Below are 18,995 nucleotides of genomic sequence, written 5' to 3' on the forward strand. Positions count from 1 at the left end.
AATAGCAGATTAAACACTTTGCTAATACAAAGTTTTTCATTTTTAAAATCTCTGAAAGCACAGTCCACTGTAAAATAGTAAAAAGTAAGATTTAGAAAGCAGTTTTTCTAAAATTTAGACTGCCTTACATTGGCTTTCAATCACAAAAAATTCACTTTCAGCAGTAATACACAGATGAATTTAAGGAGCAGGGAAATATTAACCCTGGAAGAACATGCATGCTAATATTTATGTATGCTCTGGTATCTAAATTTAAAAATATAAATACTACCATATCTCTGATTTTATTGGACATCATAATGAGAAAACATAGTGGATCTTTTCCAAAATGAGCTCTTAATTGTCTTTGTAGTTTCCCCTTGCTCTTGGTAATAACAAATTCATTATTTCAAAGGGAGCCAAGATCATGGAGCTAGAATCAAAGTTATACTTAAAACTGCTGTGAAATTCTGTCCTGGGATTTTCTCTTTTCATTTTTCCTTAAGGCTATGTTTTAAAACATTTATTAGACTTAAAAATTGGCTACATTGCCTGGGAGATCTGGAACCTAGAGATATCAGCCACCAGAGAAGGAGAGAATAAGCAGCTGGATAAGACGTCATCTATATGAACATGAGGTCTCTGCTGGTATAAATACTGGTCTTGCCTGACAAGGTTTAGATTCAGATTCATCTTGTCATTTTTACTGTTCCTTAAATTTAGCAAGACAAACATTTCCCCTGGCTATAACCTAAATCATATTGAGCAGGTCAATTTGATTTGATGCCATAAATAGCAGTGCAGCCGTAATAGGTTTTTGCAAATTTATTGGATTATGTTTTTGTGACCCTTGAGGGCTCTTGGGCCAGTGAATTCATGTATTTGTCATCAGGTTGAAAAATTCTTTAGGATTCTTTATAATATTTTGAGGCATTTTCTTAAGAAAAAGTTCTTTTATTATAAGGTAATACATGCTCATTGAATAACATTTCAAAATATATATAAAAAGACAATGAGTAGAAATCAACTGTAATTCTGTTTTTCAGTGATAATTCTTATTGGGAGATATTGTTGATTATCTATCCAGGTCTTTTATACTTTTTTTCTCATCTAAAACAATATTATAAGTGACAAAATGCCCATCCTCATGATTAGCCTAAAATTAGCATAAGTATTATTATTCTTTCTTTCCATTATTACTCTTTCCATGTTTAAGCACGTGAACTCAGTTCTGGCCTATGATATGCAAGGGAAGTCTTCATGGAGTTCTGGCAAGATTTTGCTCCCTGAAAAGAGGACTGAATTTTAGGGAAAGCTTCTTTTGCTAACATCCACTTTACATCCTTGTTTGAATATAGTCCTCTGAGTATATAAGCCTTGGAGCTGCAGCAGCTATTTTGCAGCCATGAGAACAACAATATGAAGGCCAAAACTAATATGCTAAGAGTAACATAACAAATGGCAAAGAATCCACCTGCGATGCGGGAGACCAGGGTTTGATTCTTGGATTGGGAAGATCCCTTAGAGGAGGGGATAGCAGCCCACTCCAGTATTCGTGCCTCGAGAATCCTCATGGACAGAGGAGCCTGGCAAGCTACAGTCCATGTGGTCACAAAGAGTCGGACATCACTGAGTGACTAAGCACACACACAATATAACAAAAGACTAGAAAAAACTATGATAACTCTGTATGCGAGACAGCAAGAGAGACACAGATGTATAGAACAGTCTTTTGGACTCTATGGGAGAGGGCGAGGGCGGGATGATATGGGAGAATGGCACTGAAGCATGTAAATTATCATATGTGAAAACGTATCGCCAGTACAGGTTTGATGCATGATACAGGGTGCTCGGGGCTGGAGCACTGGGATGACCCAGAGGGATGGGATGGGGAGGGAGGTGGGAGGGGGGTTCTAGATGGGGAACACATGTACACCCATGGTGGATTCAGGTCAATGTATGGCAAAACCAATACAATATTGTAAAGTAAAAAAAAAAAACAAAAAACAAACTACGATCATTGGTGAGAGAGTTGAGTGACTGAATGAATACTATTAGAGCTTACCTCCAGACTTTAACAGTAAATATTCTTCTCTTGTAAGTAGTTATTAACTGAGTTCTGTTGATTGACCCTCACTTATTCAAACTCATATACCTACCATGAGCATTTTTGATGTATCTTCTTCCATATTGATAAAATAAAATAAAATGGAGACCAGGCTTAAAGATTCCCCCAAGCAGACAAAATCACTTAAGCAATTCTTAACTTAGGTTATTTCTTATAAATGCCTTTGTTTATAAATGAAACAAAATTCATTTTCTAAAAATAGTATGAGTCACTTTCAACCAATCCCTGCCATCTGGAAACTTCTATCGTAATAACCATTAATTATGAAAGTTAAACAATTTCCTCATTTTCACTTTATAAGCCTTCCTGAAATGTCATGTTTCTGTAATTCATATCACTTTGGGTTTGAAGTCACCCTGTTTGCGAACTGTCTGTTCTTTGCTCAATAAAATATTCATATTAAGTAAAGCTCTCTGAATTGTCTTCTAACAATATATACTTCTTAAAATTTGAGGTCACATGAAACACACTTTTTGTATTCTCCTTTATCTCCCCTGAATATTATCATAAGTCAATAAATATTCCTTAAAAACATAATTAAAAAAAAAAATCTGGGACTTCCCTGGCAGTGCAGTCGATAAGAATCTGCCTGCCAATGCAGGGGACATGGGTTCGATTCCTGGTCTGGGAAGATTCCACTTACTGCAGAACAACTAAGTCAGTGTGCCGCAGCTACTGAAGCCTGAGCACCTATAGCCTATGCTCTGCAACAAAAGAGGTCACTGCAATGAGAAGTCTGAGCACTGCAACAAAGAGAACACAGCTATAAAAAGCCTGAGCAAAGTAAGGAAGATCCCATGCAGCCATAAAAAGAAATCTGCTTGCAATATTTCATCATATTTGTGTATACTTATCTTAAACCATACTTTTATTGTTGAGAATCTAGGTTGTTCCTTTTTAAATATACAAAAACACTCAGATAAAAATTCTTGCACCTCTTTGAGTATATATCACTTATATGTGGAATCTAAAATAATGATACAAATGATTTTATTGACAAAACAGGAACACTCACAGACTTAGAGAACCAACTTATGGTTACCATGGGGAAAGAGTATGGAGGGGGGAGGGACACACTGGGAGTTTGGGACTGACATGTACACAAGACTGTATTTAAGACAGACAACCAACAAGGACCTACTGTATAGCACAAAGAACTAAGCTCAATATTCTGCAATAACCTACAGAGGAAGAGAATTTGAAAAAGAATGGATACTTGTATGAATGTAATTGAGTCACTTAGCTCTGCACCTGTAACTAACACATCGCTGTTAATCAACTATACTCCAATATAAAATAAATTTTTTTTAAGTGTTGTTTTTTTTTTAAAGATTTTAGGAAATGGCAACCCACTCTAGTACTCTTGCCTGGAGAATTCCATGGACAGAGGAGACTGGCGGGCTATAGTTCACAGTGTTGCAAAGAGTTGGACACGACTGAGCAACTAACACACAAAGGAAAAAATCAGATTCTGAATTTTTGCTCTACAATAGCTTCCTAGAAGTGGACTCCTGTTGTTGTTATGTAACACTGCACTGCATTCATGCTGTTTGAAAGGCAGGATCCAAGCAGTAGATTGAATTGTCTTTTCTCTTACCCGAACATTTCTGTGCTCCTTTCTGAAGTAGCATTCATCACCAGCGTCTGCAGGGGCACAGCCCACAGATTTTCACAGCCCACACCTGCATCTGCCTTTTGTTTCCAGAATATAAAGCAGGAGATATGGGTAATTATGCCTCAGAGGCCTGAATGGTGCTGATCATTAGAACAGGTGTTTGGAGGGGTGGCTGCGCTGTAAGTAGCACTGACGATTCTGAGTGGCACCCAGAGGTTCTGTAAGATGTTTCTTTTTTTGTTTGTGTTATGCAGGACCAATGAAAGCACAGGACACAGGGTAGAGCTCCTCTTCTTGGGGTATATAAGTAAATATTTATTTAAATATACTTTTGCATTATTATTTCATTATTAAAAAATGAAATGAAAAATCAATATTTCAAAATGAAGAAAAATGACAGTATTTTAACCTATATTTTTAATGCAATACTTGATGAATTTTGCCAATAACTCTATGCGTGTGTAGGCATGTGGAATTTGGAATCTGCTTTTATTTTTGATAATTGATGTCTCTTGTATATGTTTACCCTATTGAAATGATCATTAGGAATTCATCATGGATCCTCTTAAAAGATGTAGATGTAGCAATTTATGCAAACATGGGGCTTTCCAGGTGGCGCTAGTGGTAAAGAACCTGTCTGCCGATGCAGGAGGCATAAGAGACAGGGGGTTCGATCCCTGGGTTGGGAAGATCCCTTGGAGGAGTAAATGGCAACCCACTCCAATATTCTTGCCTGGAGAACCCCACGGACAGAAGAGCCTGGCAGGCTGCAGTCCATGGGATCACAAAGAGGTGGACACAACTAAAGCGACTTAGCACATGCATACACGTAAGAAAATATAAAAGAAAAGGCTGCTGTGGATTCAAGCACCAGATGGATTCTATACAAAATCTCACCCCAAAAGTGGCTTATTTTGGAATAGTACAATGACCAAAAGCTTAGTGACACATTCCAGTTTCTTTAGTAGATCTTTGGGTTTCATAAGATTTGTAGTAGTCTTGGTGCTATTGCTCAGTACACATTATCTGTTAAACTGATCAAAACATGAAGACTAATATTTTGTTTCTTCACACATTTTTTTGCTAAAGTGAATAAATTTGAATAATATTATAGCTATAAATGACCTGTGTTAATGGCATTTATGGATGGTTTATAGAAAAACCCACACTACATACAAAAATCCATCCCACCTTTCTTAATATATTTCTTCTTGTTTATCTTGTGGGATGGTTTTGTCATATTCACTCAGAGCAGGAAGCTGAATGTAAAATGAATGGATATGGAGATATAGGATTCAGAGAACTTGATTTTTACTTCGGTTCTGTCACGAATTATGGCCCAAGTCACTTCATCTCTCTCGCAAACTACTCTGAGCAACTAGTTTCCTGGATGATTTCTTCCCCAGGTAATCTGAATAACCAGGTGGCGTGGGAAGGGATTTAAGCAGTATGCAGTCAAGCTGAGTAACATTCCTGGTGATGTGGTGCTGAAGTATCGGTGAAGACAAGCCGAGTACAGGCAGGAGCTGTGTCTGCCGTCATCTCCCTCCATTTTAGATGTTCTTGGCTTTAAAAGCATTTTAGAATATAAAAGCTTCATCAGTTCAGAACTGGCACATCTATTACCAGTGGCAATGCTGCAAAACATCCAATCTGGGAGTTCTTTTCTTTTATGTGGTGCTATCTTTTTACTTGCAAGTTTGTTTCTTTACATGTCGTATAATTACCCCCACTGGGTGTAGGATGTAGCATTGCCCAGTTGGAAGATAGATAAGAAAACTGGTAATTAGAAAAAATGTTCCCATATTGGAAGTGCTATAGGGAAATAAAAAGGCAACTATAACCTCTGGCAGTTAAACAATTATACACTTCATTTTGCTAGAGTAGAGACAGTCAGTAAAAATGACTTAGGTGCACCCCAAAGAAACTAAGTTATTAAGAAACAAGGTGAGTCCACTGAATACTGGAGAAAAACAGAGGAATGTAAGATGAGATCCAGGCAGCTTGCTTATAAGTCTATTTGTTAAAGCCATATATGTGATCATGGGGCCATGATAGCTGAAGAAGCTTCCTTATTTTAGCAGTGATGTACAGCAAGAATGCTTTTTACAAAAGAAAAAAAAAAACAAACAAATCACGGTTTCACATCTCAGATAATAATAATGAGGATTCATGGAGTATCGTGGGTGCCAGGCACTTGGCTAAGCACTCACACCAGTCCTTGGAAGAAGGTTCCCTTATCCCCACTTTATGAATGTGGGCACCGAAGTTTAGGGAGATACAATAATCTTCCTGGGAACATAATGTTATTGAATTGCCAAGTTGGGATTAAACCTCTTTGTCTCTAGATCAGTAGTCCTTAAAATTGAGACAATACTGGTTCCAGATTTGCTTTCCAGAAAACCTGTATCTAAAACGACATTTCCATCACTTGCCATTCCATTTGTTGTTCAGTCACTCAGTTGTGTCTGACTCTTTGCAATCCCATGGTCTGAAGCACCCAAGGCTTCCCTGTCCTTCACTATCTCCCAGAGCTTGCTCAAACTCATGTCCACTGAGTCAGCGATGCCATCCAACCATCTCATCCTCTGTCATCCCCTTCTCCTGCTCTCAATCTTTTCCAGCATCAGGATCGTTTCCAATGAGTTGGCTCTTCACATCAGGTGGCCAAAGTATTGGATCTTCAGCTTCAGCACTAGTCCTTCCCATGAATATCCAGGGTGGATTTCGTTTAGGACTGACTGGTTTGATCTCCTTGCTGTCCAAAGAACTTTGGCTTCCTTTATTTTTCCTTCATTGCATTTACCATGATCATATGCTTGTGTTATTAGAGCTATACTTTATATTGCTATATACAATTTATTATCATTACATATGTATTGTTAATTTCCCACCTCCTCTACTCTGTGTCCATGTTTTGTTCCCTGGTGATCTCCTGGGTTTTGAACAGTGCCTGGAACGGAGTACGCTCCAATATATATTTATTGAATCCATCTGCAAAGGGCAAGTATTTAAAATGAGTGTCACTATATCTTTCTTTGATAATTGGGGATTTTTTTCTTTAGCCATTATTTGCATTAATTTTAGCTATTGCATTTTTTGAAACTTATAAACTCTAGTTTTAATGTTAACAGTTTAGAAGATTGACACCTAGAGAGAATACATGTCAGATAAAATACGTGAAACATATTTTCAAACAGAGGTTGAAAAATTTTGCCTTAAGTGAAAGCTAATAAGTTGACATTAATTCAAAGCTTTTCACAGAATGGATGAAAAAATGAGTAAATGGGCTTTGACCAGAGACACAGAAGGTCATTTTACTAGGAAATGCTCTGTAAAATTTTTCTCAGAAAATTGCTTTATTATTTCCAAATTCAAAATATTATACCTCATCTTCTACATTCCACTTCAGAAATAACTTTTACCTTGCTGTTCAACAAAGATATTTGATTTACAGCTTTCATTTACATTGCCTGAAAGATTAAAAAGAATGGTTTGAGCTGTAGCTTCTGTGCTCTTCAAGGTGAGGAAACAAAAGCACTTCTTCCTGTTTTTAGCTGTATTGGAATTAACCTCAAGAAAGTGGAATAATTCAGGTACAATGGAAATACAAGAATAATAATTTTTTTCATTTACTTCTGTCTGCCCTGGCCTTGAACTTTTAAAAGTCTGACTCATGTACTGCCAAGTCCTCTGGGAAATAAAAGCCCCTATGTCTGCAGTGGTTGTTCTGGCCCTGTCTCTGCTCCTCCTGTCTCTACATCCCCTTTCCCACCTACCAGCTCCACCGAGGCTCAGTCCTGCTAATCCTTTGACTTTGTTGTCCCTTTCTGGTTCCAAAACCTTTGGTTTTGAAGACTGGGTGACTGAGCAGAACCTGGACTTCGGGTGCTCTCTGCAGACTGACTTATACTCAGTGTCAGGCCCTTCCCGTCTTTAGTTATCTGAGTCAAATACGGTGTCCTTTTTACTTTCAGTTCCCAAGATCCAAACTTGCCATTAGTATCCAACCAAAGCCCGCTTGGTTCTTCTCTAAGTTGTGTTAGGCAACTATTGAGGTGTTAGGTTTGTATTTTTACCCCAAGCACAGACCTGTTTATCTGTCTGGAAAAGGCCAAGCACTAGTCTTCCTGATGTGAAAAAAGTTCAAGCAATAAAACAAGCAAGCTGCTGCAAGAATATAATATCTGTGATCACACCAAGGTCTGTTTACAGAGAGAGATGTGGCTCATTTTCTAATCCCCCAAAGTGTCTAGAACAGTATGCAGCACTGCAAAGCAGGGGGTATATGATTTGCTGAGCTGAATTCATCAGAGCAGATACTCAGTTTAGCCAAGAGATGGCAGATGTGAGCATATCCCTTTAGCTTCAGACCCTGTTTATATAGTTCAGCTCCGGCATGGTCCTTGAGTTTTCGCTGTTCAAGTTCAGACATAAAAAGCAGCTGGACTAATACTTATTCTTCGCAGCTACTGAGGCCGATGCCGAAACTCCTGAAGCCTGTGCACTCTAGAGCCAGTGCTCTGCAGTTAGAGAAGCCACCGCGATGAGAAGCCCCTGCACCACAATTAGAGAGTACCTCCCACTCACCACAACTAGAAAAAGCCCACATACCCCAACGAAGACCCAGTGCAGTCAAAAATAAACAAATAAATAAATGAATTAACACTAATTCTTGGCATGCAATTAGGAGAGGATTGTGGTTAAAAAGAACCAACCCTGATGTCTGTCAAGGGTGTGCCACTTCACCAGGTAACAGGTAGAGCCAGGTGGGTCATTTCGTGGTTGCCCCGTGTAGCGCAAGACGGCTTGAGAAGAACTCCCCACTGTCACACGCTATCTCTGAAGGAGCAGATTTTCACAATATACAAATAATGGTCAGCAAAGCGAGAGGACGTTTGACAACCTATCTTTCATTAGCCCCAGAGAGCGCCTGGTAAGGCTGATGAGCTCTCTGGAGCCCTATAGGCTGCAGGGAAGGGATAGTGCTCCTCGACATCAAGTGTGACAGCAGACTTGCCACCTATGGTCCACTTGGGGGTTCGGCAAGCAGAGTTCAGGTGCTGGTTGTTTATAAGCCTTCTCTGGGACAGCCAGGTGCCTAGTGCTAGAAGAGCTGAGGCTTGTGGGGTGGTATGGTTTCTCTTGCCAGGAGAAGGAAGCCCCACCAGTCATATAGAAGGCTGAACTTGGGTTCAAGCTATGCAGCTGTCAGTCCAAAGTCTCAGGTCACACACGGAGTCCCAAGGGTGTCTCAGGGTCAGACAATCCTGAGTGTGGCATCAGACCACCTGTTTTGGAAATGTTAGTGATCATACTATTTTAGATACTTTTATGAGCCAATCAGCAGAATGATCTGACTTACAAAAAAACTGTACAGCAGAGATGGCTTGCTGATAGTTCTATACTTTCTTTTGTTGTGTACCGTGGACAGAAGGCCAGGACAGGAGATTCACTGTGCGAGCTTGCTTTGAGCTATTAGTTGAAGAAAATGGAGATATAGATGGGAAGATGTTCCTGAGATATAGGTGGAGTATGTTATTATTGGCATAGCGGCTGGAGCAACTGTGTGGGTCACAAATGATAAAATACATGAAAGGTGAACATAGCACATATTTTCGGACGCATATTTATTTTCTCTGACCAAACCGTGGCCTGCTCCAATCCATCAATCGTCATGCACAGAGAATATTGTTCAGAACTTTCTGGTTGCAAATAACAACAACCTAAGTTAAACTAGCTTGGCCCAAAAAGGGGAATTTTTATCAGGAAGTCAGTAACATTAAGGACAGGACTTCAGGGAAAACAGAAATCCAGGCCTGAGTATCACATGGACTCTCTCTCTCTCTCGTACTCTCTCTATTCTCTGCGTTTTCTGTTAATTTCCTCAGTAGTTTTCTTTACACATGAAAGCATGGCTGTCCACAGCTTCAGAACCCACATCATCCCAGATTTCCCACCACCAGAAAAGAAAATCTCTTTTCTTTGTTCCAATTTTTAAAACATCAGGTAAGGATTCTAACTGATGTAGCTTGAGCTTTGTGCCCATGTTGCTGGGGCAACGAGGTAACACAATGGCAGTGGCAGTCCTTGTGTAAACACATGGCTAAAGTAGGGTAGAAGCATGGAGGCTAAAAAAAGGTGGGTGCTCTCAACCTAAGAGGTGGGAGAGGCTTGACAAAAAAGCCCTTAGGCATCCACTGCCTAAGGTGTTTACTGAGCTCTTAGCTTTTAATCCAGTTTCAATGGTAATGTTTTTTTGTCTACCAGAGTCCATGAATTAAAGATAAACCTGAATGGAGTAGAAAGCTTCTGAAGAAGGGGGTTTCCAAAGCAAGACTTCCTTCCATTGAGAGGGCTTTAAATTTCTCTTTTAAGCAACACAATTTTAGGGGTTCAATTTTTCTGTATGATTTTGCTTTTCTAATTTTATCATTCTGCTGGGTAGTAACAACTTTCATTGTATTGCCCAGGAATTCATTTCAATGTCCATGAGCTCAGTTTAAGCTTTTTGAAACAAACTACAATCACACTTTTTACACATAGAGTTTTCTGAGCAGTTCCTGAAGCTAGGCAATGTTTTTCTCTAAGCGCATTGAATTGCAGATCAATTTAAGGCATCTTTTTTGGGCGTGGGGAGGAGTATTGGGTTTTTAAAATTAGTCTTCTATGTTCGTTAACTATTGCTAACTTTCAATCTTGTGTTCATTAGCAATATGGATCACGCAGCCCATGTTCAAGGCTGTAACACTGACTTACTTTAATGGTAAAATGAATAGGTGCCAAATAAATTGTAAATGAGATGAACACAAGGAAAAAATCATTTCAGGTTGCTACAATCCATTTGGACAAAGCAATATCTGCACCAGTTACTAAAGTTCATGTACTCTGGAAATCATGAATACAGGAGTCTTTGATATTAGACACAAATCTCAGGTTTTCTAACAAACTTTGGACAACCTGTCTAAGCTCTGAATAATTTGAATTTATCTCTTAAGGTCCAGGAATGGGCTTGGCCTTAACAACATGAAGGCTGAGTTTATGAACAACTTAGATTTGAAACAAAATGGATTCAATTCAGTAAAACCACCAATGGCCATTGTTTCCAAAAAACTGACTTTGGGTCTGTCTCTCTCTTTCTCTTCCCATGTCTCTTTGATTTTAATGAATGTGTGATATAATTAACTTTATGCATTTGACATATTTCACCCGGGCTTTTGGCTAAGACATTAACATTCCGTTCCACTTTCTCGTTTGTAGCTTGTGGCAGTTAGAAAAGGCAGATGCCCCGTCCGCTGCTCTGTGGTCCCTGCTGTCAGGAGACGGCTGTGGGAATGTGGGGGCCAGGCTTCCTCTATTAGACCTGCCACAAGCAGCTGGGCATTTGTCTATCAGTCCATCTGTCAACCCCTAGCAAAATCACACAAGTATTTCCGAGGCTAATGCTGACTCTGGTACTAAGATAATGAGCCCAGATAATGAGGCACCACTTCCCTTTGGATAACTTAGTTGCACAAAAATGTTGTGATGAGAAAGGACTATTTAGGTCTAATGAAAGTATTTCTTAGAAAATTTAATGCACACACAATTCCTCCAAAGACAGTACATTTTTAACAAGCTGGAAAATTCTTGTGGAGAGATACAATCTCCAAATCGGAAGAAGAGATTATTGGTCATTTGAGTTAACTTCTCTGATGTATAAATCACTTCTAGAACATTCCTGACAAGTGATCATCTAATCTCAGCTTGAAACCACTCCAGTGATAGAAACACAAACAGTCATTTCTTTTTGTTAGAGGCATAATTGGAAAGGCAAGTAATCACGATGATAATACCATTTCAAGAAATGTTCCGGGAGAAAGAGGGTAACAGGAAATCCACCACGGCACTGATATCACCTTCCACAATTTAGTAGAAGCCCCTTCTTTTCCACGATGTTAATGTTCTGCAGAGAACTTGGTACAGAGTTAATTTAGGGATTTTTTGGAAGGAAAAGGATCTCAGATATCCAACAACTTCTTCTTGAAAGTTGAAATTGGGGGATTTTTTTTTTTTTTTTGATGTGGATTCAAGTGACTCCAACCAAGCCCTGGGAAAAGAACATGGCAATAATCTTCCCCAAAAAATTTACCATAGTGGAAAGAGCCAGCCTCTGCATGTGGTTAGGAAGGTAGAAGCTGAGAATGTTTGTGCTGGATCTGGGAGGTGTTTATTCCAGAAGCTGTTGTTGTTGTTTTTTTTCAAAAAAGCATTAGAATCAAGAGGAAAGGACTTTCCCCAATCTGGGCATGAAGGGGTTATGTACATTATGGGAAATACCTGGCTATGGGGAATGGGAAGAATGGAGTGAGAGATGCTGTGCACTCAAATCAGCATATCTGAACTCTGGTTACATTTACATTAAGTCCTTGTTTCCCTGTTTTGAGCCCACAAAGATCTGTCTGTACAGTGGCAGTCATTTGATGACAGCTCTACACTGACTTCTATTCATTCTAGACTTCCTCAACTCTTTTTTTCAAGGACTTTTTAGTTAAGTTGTTCAGTCACTAAGTCATGTCTGACTCTTTGTGACCCCATGGACTGCAGCATGCCAGGCTTCTCTGTCCTCCACTGTCTCCTGGAGTTTGCTCACGTTTATGTCCATTGAGTCACTGATGCTATCTAACCATCTCATCTTCTGCGGTCTTCTCCTCCTGTCTTCAATCTTTCCCAGCATCAGGGTCTTTTCCAAAGAGTTAGCTTGTTGCATCAGGTGGCCAAAGTATTAGAGTTTCAACTTTAGCATCAGTCCTTCCAATGAATATTTAGAGTTGATTTCCCTGAGGATTGACTGGTTTGATCTCTTGCAGTCCAACGGACTCTCAAGTCTTCCCCAGCACCATAATTTGAAAGCATCAGTTCTTCAGGTCTCAGTCTTTTTTATGGTCCAACTCTCACATCCATACATGACTACTGGAAAAACCATAGTTTTGACTATACAGACCTTTGTTGGCAGTGATATCTTTGCTTTTCAATACACTGTCTGTGCTGCTGTTCTTAGTTGCTCAGTTGTGTCTGACTCTTTGCAACCCCATGGACAGTAACCCTTCAGGCTCCTCTGTCCATGGTGATTCTCCAGGCAAGAATACTGGAGTTGGTTGCCATGCCCTCCTCCAGGGGATCTTCCCAACCCAGAAATGGAACCCAGGTCTCCCAAATTGCAGGTGGATTCTTTACCATCTGAGGCACCAGAAAAGCCCCCCTAATACACTGTTTCCTATAGCTTTCCTTTCAAGAAGCAAGTGTCTTCTAACTTCATGTCTGCAGTCACCATCTGCAGTGATTTTGGAGCCCAAGAAAAAGAAAATCTGTCATTGCTTCTAATTTTTCTCCATTTGCCATGAAGTGATGGAACTGGATGCCATGATCTTAGTTTTTCGAGTGTTGAATTTTAAGCCAGCTTTTTTACTCTCCTCTTCACCCTGATAAAGAGGCTCTTTAGTTCCTCTGCTTTTTGCATTAGAGTGGTATCATCTGCATATTCAAGGCTGTTGATATTTCTCCTGACAACGTTGATTCCAGCTTGTGACTTATCCAGCATTTCACATGATGTACTGCAGAGAAGTTAAATAAACAGGATGACAATATACAGTCTTGTCATAATCCTTTCCCAATTTCGAACCAATCAGTTGTTCCATGTAAGGTTCTAACTGTTGCTTCTTGATCCAAATACAGGTTTCTCAGGAGACAGGTAAGGTGGTCTGGTATTCCCATCTCTTTAAGAATTTTCCATAGTTTATTGTGATCCACATAGTCAAAGGTTTTCTTGTAGTCAATAAAGTAGAAGTAGATGTTTCTTTGGAATTCCCTTTCTTTCTCTATGATCCAATGAATGTTGACAACTCGATATCTGGTTCCTCTGCTTTTTCTAAATCCAGGTTGTACATCTGGAAGTTCTTGGTAGATGAACTGTTGAAGCCTAGTTTGAAGGACTTAGAGCATAACCTTACTAGCATGGGAAATGAGCACAATCATACGATAGTTTGAACATTCTTTGGCACTTCTTTTCTTTAGGACTGATATGAAAACTGACCTTTTCCAGTCCTGTGGCCACTGCTGAGTTTTCCAAATTTGCTAACATATTGAGTGTAGCACTTTCAAAGCATCATCTTTTAGGATTTGAAATAGCCCAACTGGAATTCCATCACCTCCACTAGCTTTGTGGGTAGTAATGCTTCCTAAGGCCCACTTAACTTATACTCCAAGACGTCTGGCTCTAGGTGAGTGAGCACACCATCGTGGTTACCCCAGTCATTAAGACCTTTTTTGTATAGTTCTATGTATTCTTGCCACCTCATCCTCATCTCTTCTGCCTTTGTGAGGTCCTTGCCATTTCTGTCCTTTATCGTGCCCATCCTTGCATGAAATGTTCCTTTGATATCTCTAATTTTCTAAAGAGATCTCTAGTCTTTCCCATTCTGTTGTTTTCCTCTATTTGCTTCTCTTTCCCTCTGCTCTAGATCCCCCAAATGTATTGGAGGTTCTATTGTTTACATTTTTATGTGTATGTGGAAATTTCAAGAACTCTTCAAAATTACTGACAGCATCTGAGACATGAAAGATGGGAGAGGAGGATCTCTCAACTGGTTAAGCTTAAGATGGCATCAACATCAGGCAGGAACCTCTCAACCTTACAGATGCCCTCCGCAGGCCAGATATTGATCTACGTTAGAAACGATAAAAGCTAAACATACTGCCTATTGATTTTTTAGGACATTTGTCAAGCATGAACTCTTCTCCATTTCCTCTCTGAGCCATTTCCTGCCTCTGGTGTGTCTAGGCAGTGTGAGTAGAAGAGCAGAGTCTTACAAATAGCTTCTTTTTTAAACAACTGATGCCATAATGCCAGCAATTGTCTTGCACAGATCAACATAAGATTATTTAAATTCAATATGTAAAATTGTATGATATTTCCTATTCTGGATTAATTCTAATCCTTCACATCAGAGTTAGACTATTTCAGAAAAGAGAGGAATGTGAAGGTCACCTGATTCAATTAGCTCTACTTGGACATTCTCACTGTGGGTATTTCCCACCTCATCTCCCTAGCTACCAAGCCATTTAATGGGTAGAAGGAATTAAAGTATTAGATTAATGACTGTGCTGACTGGCTTTTAGGGTGTTCTCAGGCTCTGGAACATACTTTCATAATTTTTGCTCACTGAAAGATTATCTGGCATGTGCTGGAGTCATTCTGTACATTGCAAATGATGATATTCTGCTTTACACATACTCCTAAAGAAAATTTAACTAAATTTATATAGATCTGAAGCTATGAGAAGGTGTTCCCAGGTGGTGCCAGTGGTAAAGAACCCGCCTGCCAATGCAGGAGACATAAGAGTTATGGGTTCGATCCCTGGGTCGGGAAGATCCCCTGGAAGAAGGCATGGCAACCCACTCCAGTATTCCTGCCTGGAGAATCCCCATGGGCAGAGGAGCCTGGCAGGCTACAGTCCATAGGGTCACAAAGAGTCAGACACAACTAAAGCGACTGAGCATGCATGCGTGAAGCTATGAGATAGTCAGTAACAAACTCCATCTCTAAATGGTAGTTCCAATAGAAGTTTTCCACATTAAAGGCGAGCACTACATTGTAAATATGTCACCTTCAGCAGTTTGCATACATTCTAATATCCCAATTTTGACTTTTAAATTTAAACAAGCAAATCTGTTCTTGAGTCTGCATCAGATATTTCATAAGGCAAGAATAAATTTTTCTTTTTATCAGAGTATAATCAAACTTCAAGACAACATCTAGGTCACAGAGAAGAGATCAGAAGAGAGACAGTGGTGTGATGAGGACGTCAGGCCAGGAGTGGAGAAACGCTTTGCTGGTTATTCTTGTTTGATCAAGTCCCAGTTGAATGTATCAGTATTTTCTCAGATGTATTCTGTAGAACCCAGTTATCACTTGGGTTATTTTTCAATATGGTAATAGCTTCTGTATGAAAAGAGAATTCTATTGTCAATTACCTTAGGGAAAAAAATGTACATACTATATCCTCTCATAGACGTAAACTGTGTTTTGCATGTTAAAAGCATTGGAAAGCCTTACAATAAAGAAATCTGTTTACTTCAGTGGCTGACCATAGAACCTCTTTTTCCCCCAGTAGCTACTGATAAAATATGTTCCATGAAATACTGTATGGGACCCTGGCCTGTATCTTTTTGAAAAAATATAAATTGTGATGACTAGATTATACAGAATACATCAGATATAACCTAACCAGTGAAGAGAAGAGTAGATTATCCAACACAATATTCTATTATAAGATAGCAAAATAACAAATTCACTTTTTCAAAGCTACTCTTGACTGGCATGAAGCTTACTGTCCAACACAACTTCTAAGCCTTTTCTTTGACAAGTTGTACTGGATGGTTCTTGTTAAATATTTGTAGAATTATAAGCAGAATATATGACATACATTTCTGTTAAATTCCATCTAGTTAATTCAGCTGATTCTTTACCTCAGCCATAAACATGGACATTACACCAAAGATAAAACCACATTTCTAACTGGTAATTTAATTCTTTAATTATGAAAACTTTTCCATTTAATTTTTGTAGTCACATAATATTTATTTTTTAAAGAGGCATAAAACAATATAAACCAGTTGAAAATGCCATATTTTTCTTATTAAAAAAGAAAATTATGACCCAGAAAAGTGCCATAGTAAGAATTTTATACTTGGCAATCATTACCATGAAAGATCAAAGTCAGACTCCCATACTAAAGTTGAGGAACAGCAGAAATGGAAATGATAACACAGGCTTATTGATAAACTCACTCTTTAATTTTCAGAATGTAACCAGACAGAAAATTCCAATTAACCCTAAGTGCTATCTAAGAGCTGCACACTCTTAAAACTGAAACAGACTGACATTTCTCATTTGGAAAGTGACATGGAAAATAGGATATAAAACAAGGAGGTGAAAGACATTCAAATGGACTGAAAAAACTTAAGAAAAATGATTCATAAAAATTAATTTACATTTTTGGCCACATATTGCTACAGAAGGGAAAGAATGTGGTGAGCAGGAAGTCTTTTATTTTAAAATACATTAACTATTGAACATAAATGTAGAACAACATGCTGATAAGTTTGAGAATATATTAGCAAATTATTTCCATATTAGGGATGCTTTAAAAACTCTCAGTCATCCAAATTTGTATAACTTTGCTTGCTTCACAGCTTGCTTACCAGCAAATAAGAATTCCCCCATATACTCAAGTTATTGTTAATTGTAAAAGAAACTTTTTGTTGTTTCATTAGTACTAGTTCAAAGTCTTTAAGCTTTTAATCAGAATGAGTTCACAATTGCATTTTATGTAATTGAATTGAAGTTTTAAAAGTGGTAAATTTGATAGACTCTATTTTAATGTTGTTTTCTGATTTAGTTGTCTGTATTTTAAAAAATATAAACCTTTTATGGTATAAGGAATCAAGTTATTTTATATCATAAATATTTAAATATATAATCTTTAATGTCACAAATATTTAAATGAATAATCTTTAGAGCCTGGTTTTTAGATAAGTCCCTCATCTTAAATTATTATATCCTAACTCCTGAAACAAAAATGTGTTACCTGCACATTAAAGAGGGAACTATTATTCTTGGTATACAAAATGAAAATATAAAATCAAAGGATAATGGGTTCAATGTACATTTGGCCAAAAATACGGGGGAAACCTATTTTGTTTTTCTGTAATAACCAAAGTAATGCTGTCATTAATACAATCATGTTTTCAATCTGTGTAGATAAAATTTGTTTCAAAAAGATACACTTTAGTTATTTGGAATTGCTGAGTTGGAAAGAGAGCAAAATTACCTTGTGGGAGAACAGTGAAAAGGAAGACTTAAGGGCAAAATGGAAAAATGGAGAAAACAACTAGAATCAAGGAAATTCTATTTTCAGGTCATATGCATTAGATATGGAAAAGACTGTGGTGAACAGAATGAGATTGTTAGGTTTGGAACAGCAGTTATTGTCTAAAAGGTTAGCTATAAATACCAGCAGCCAGTCTGCAGAGATAGAATCCAAGTTACACATTAGCCTATTCATTCACATTTAAACATGCAGGAAGTGAGAGTTAAATTGCTTCACCATGACGAACATCTTTAAATATTAGAAAAATGCATTTGATTGAGAAAAGACTTCTCAGCTCTTGTGCTGAGGAATATCTAATACTTAATGTCTGAAAAGTAGGCTATGTGGGAAACAAAGAGATGCCTATACTTTAGGCGGGTGGGGGTGGGATGGGTGAAATGTGGAATAATGAGATAAGAAAGGGAGAAGGAGAGAAGGAAAGAGACACCCAACTGAATGCAGAATTCCAAAGAATACCAAGGAGAGATAAGAAAGCCTTCTTAAGTGCACAAAGAAAGAGAGGAAAACAACAGAATGGGAAAGACTAGAGATCTCTTCAAGAAAATGAGAGATACCAAGGGAACATTTCATGTAAAGATGGGCACAATAAAGGACAGAAATGGTAGGGACCTAACAGAAGCAGAAGATTTTAAGAAGAGATGGCAAGAACTCACTGAACTATACAAAGAAGATCTTCGTGACCCAGATAACCACGATGGTATGATCACTCACCTAGAGCCAGACATCCTAGAATGCAAAGTCAAGTGGGCCTTAGGAAGCATTACTGTGAACAAAGTTAGTGGAGGTGATGGAATTCCAGCTGAGGTATTTCAAATCCTAATCCTAATTTCCCATGCTTTTCATGGTACTCTCTGGGAAACAAATTCTTTCCTACCACACTCTATCCAGAATGTACCATCTCCAAAAGCAATTCTCAAGGTTTATCAAAATTCTGGTTGCATCCTTAGACTGGCTGTTCTTTATGCAGGAAGTGTTAATTGATTAACTAGATGAGGAGGAACTGAACTGTCAGCTGTATTTTAGAATTACCTGAGAAGATATGATAACATGTTGGACCCCTGCCTCCAGAGATTCGGACTTCATAGGCTTGGCTTGAGGCTCTAGCAAGTGGAGTTTTATAAAGCTCCTAAGGTGGCTTTATTGTACAGCAGGGGTTGAAAACCACTGAACCAAATGATGTCTAAAAACTTAATAGAGTGAGCAGGGAGGGAGAAGGGGGAGCTAGGAAAAGGAGCTTGCTATGTTAAATGAATCTGTGCGTTTTTAATGCATGGAAGAGAGGGGAGATCATTTTGAGTGTAGAGAACAGATCAATAGGGGCAACAAAAGAAGAAACTTCTTT

The 18,995-nt window shown here is 38.5% G+C and overlaps 1 long non-coding RNA gene across 1 annotated transcript in view; it reads right to left on the bottom strand.

The window, feature by feature from the left end:
• Positions 1–3,408: 3,408 nt before the first annotated feature.
• Positions 3,409–18,995, bottom strand: part of LOC145524008 (uncharacterized) — a 181,685-nt gene continuing 166,098 nt past the window's right edge. Inside the window, exon 4 of the long non-coding RNA XR_014067018.1 lies at positions 3,409–6,716. This is a non-coding gene — a long non-coding RNA (uncharacterized LOC145524008). The remainder of the gene's footprint in view (positions 6,717–18,995) is intronic.

The sequence above is a fragment of the Giraffa tippelskirchi genome, chromosome 10, assembly GCF_054371585.1.
Source record: "Giraffa tippelskirchi isolate mGirTip1 chromosome 10, T2T-mGirTip1v1.2.pri, whole genome shotgun sequence".
NCBI classification, from domain to species: Eukaryota; Metazoa; Chordata; class Mammalia; order Artiodactyla; family Giraffidae; genus Giraffa; species Giraffa tippelskirchi.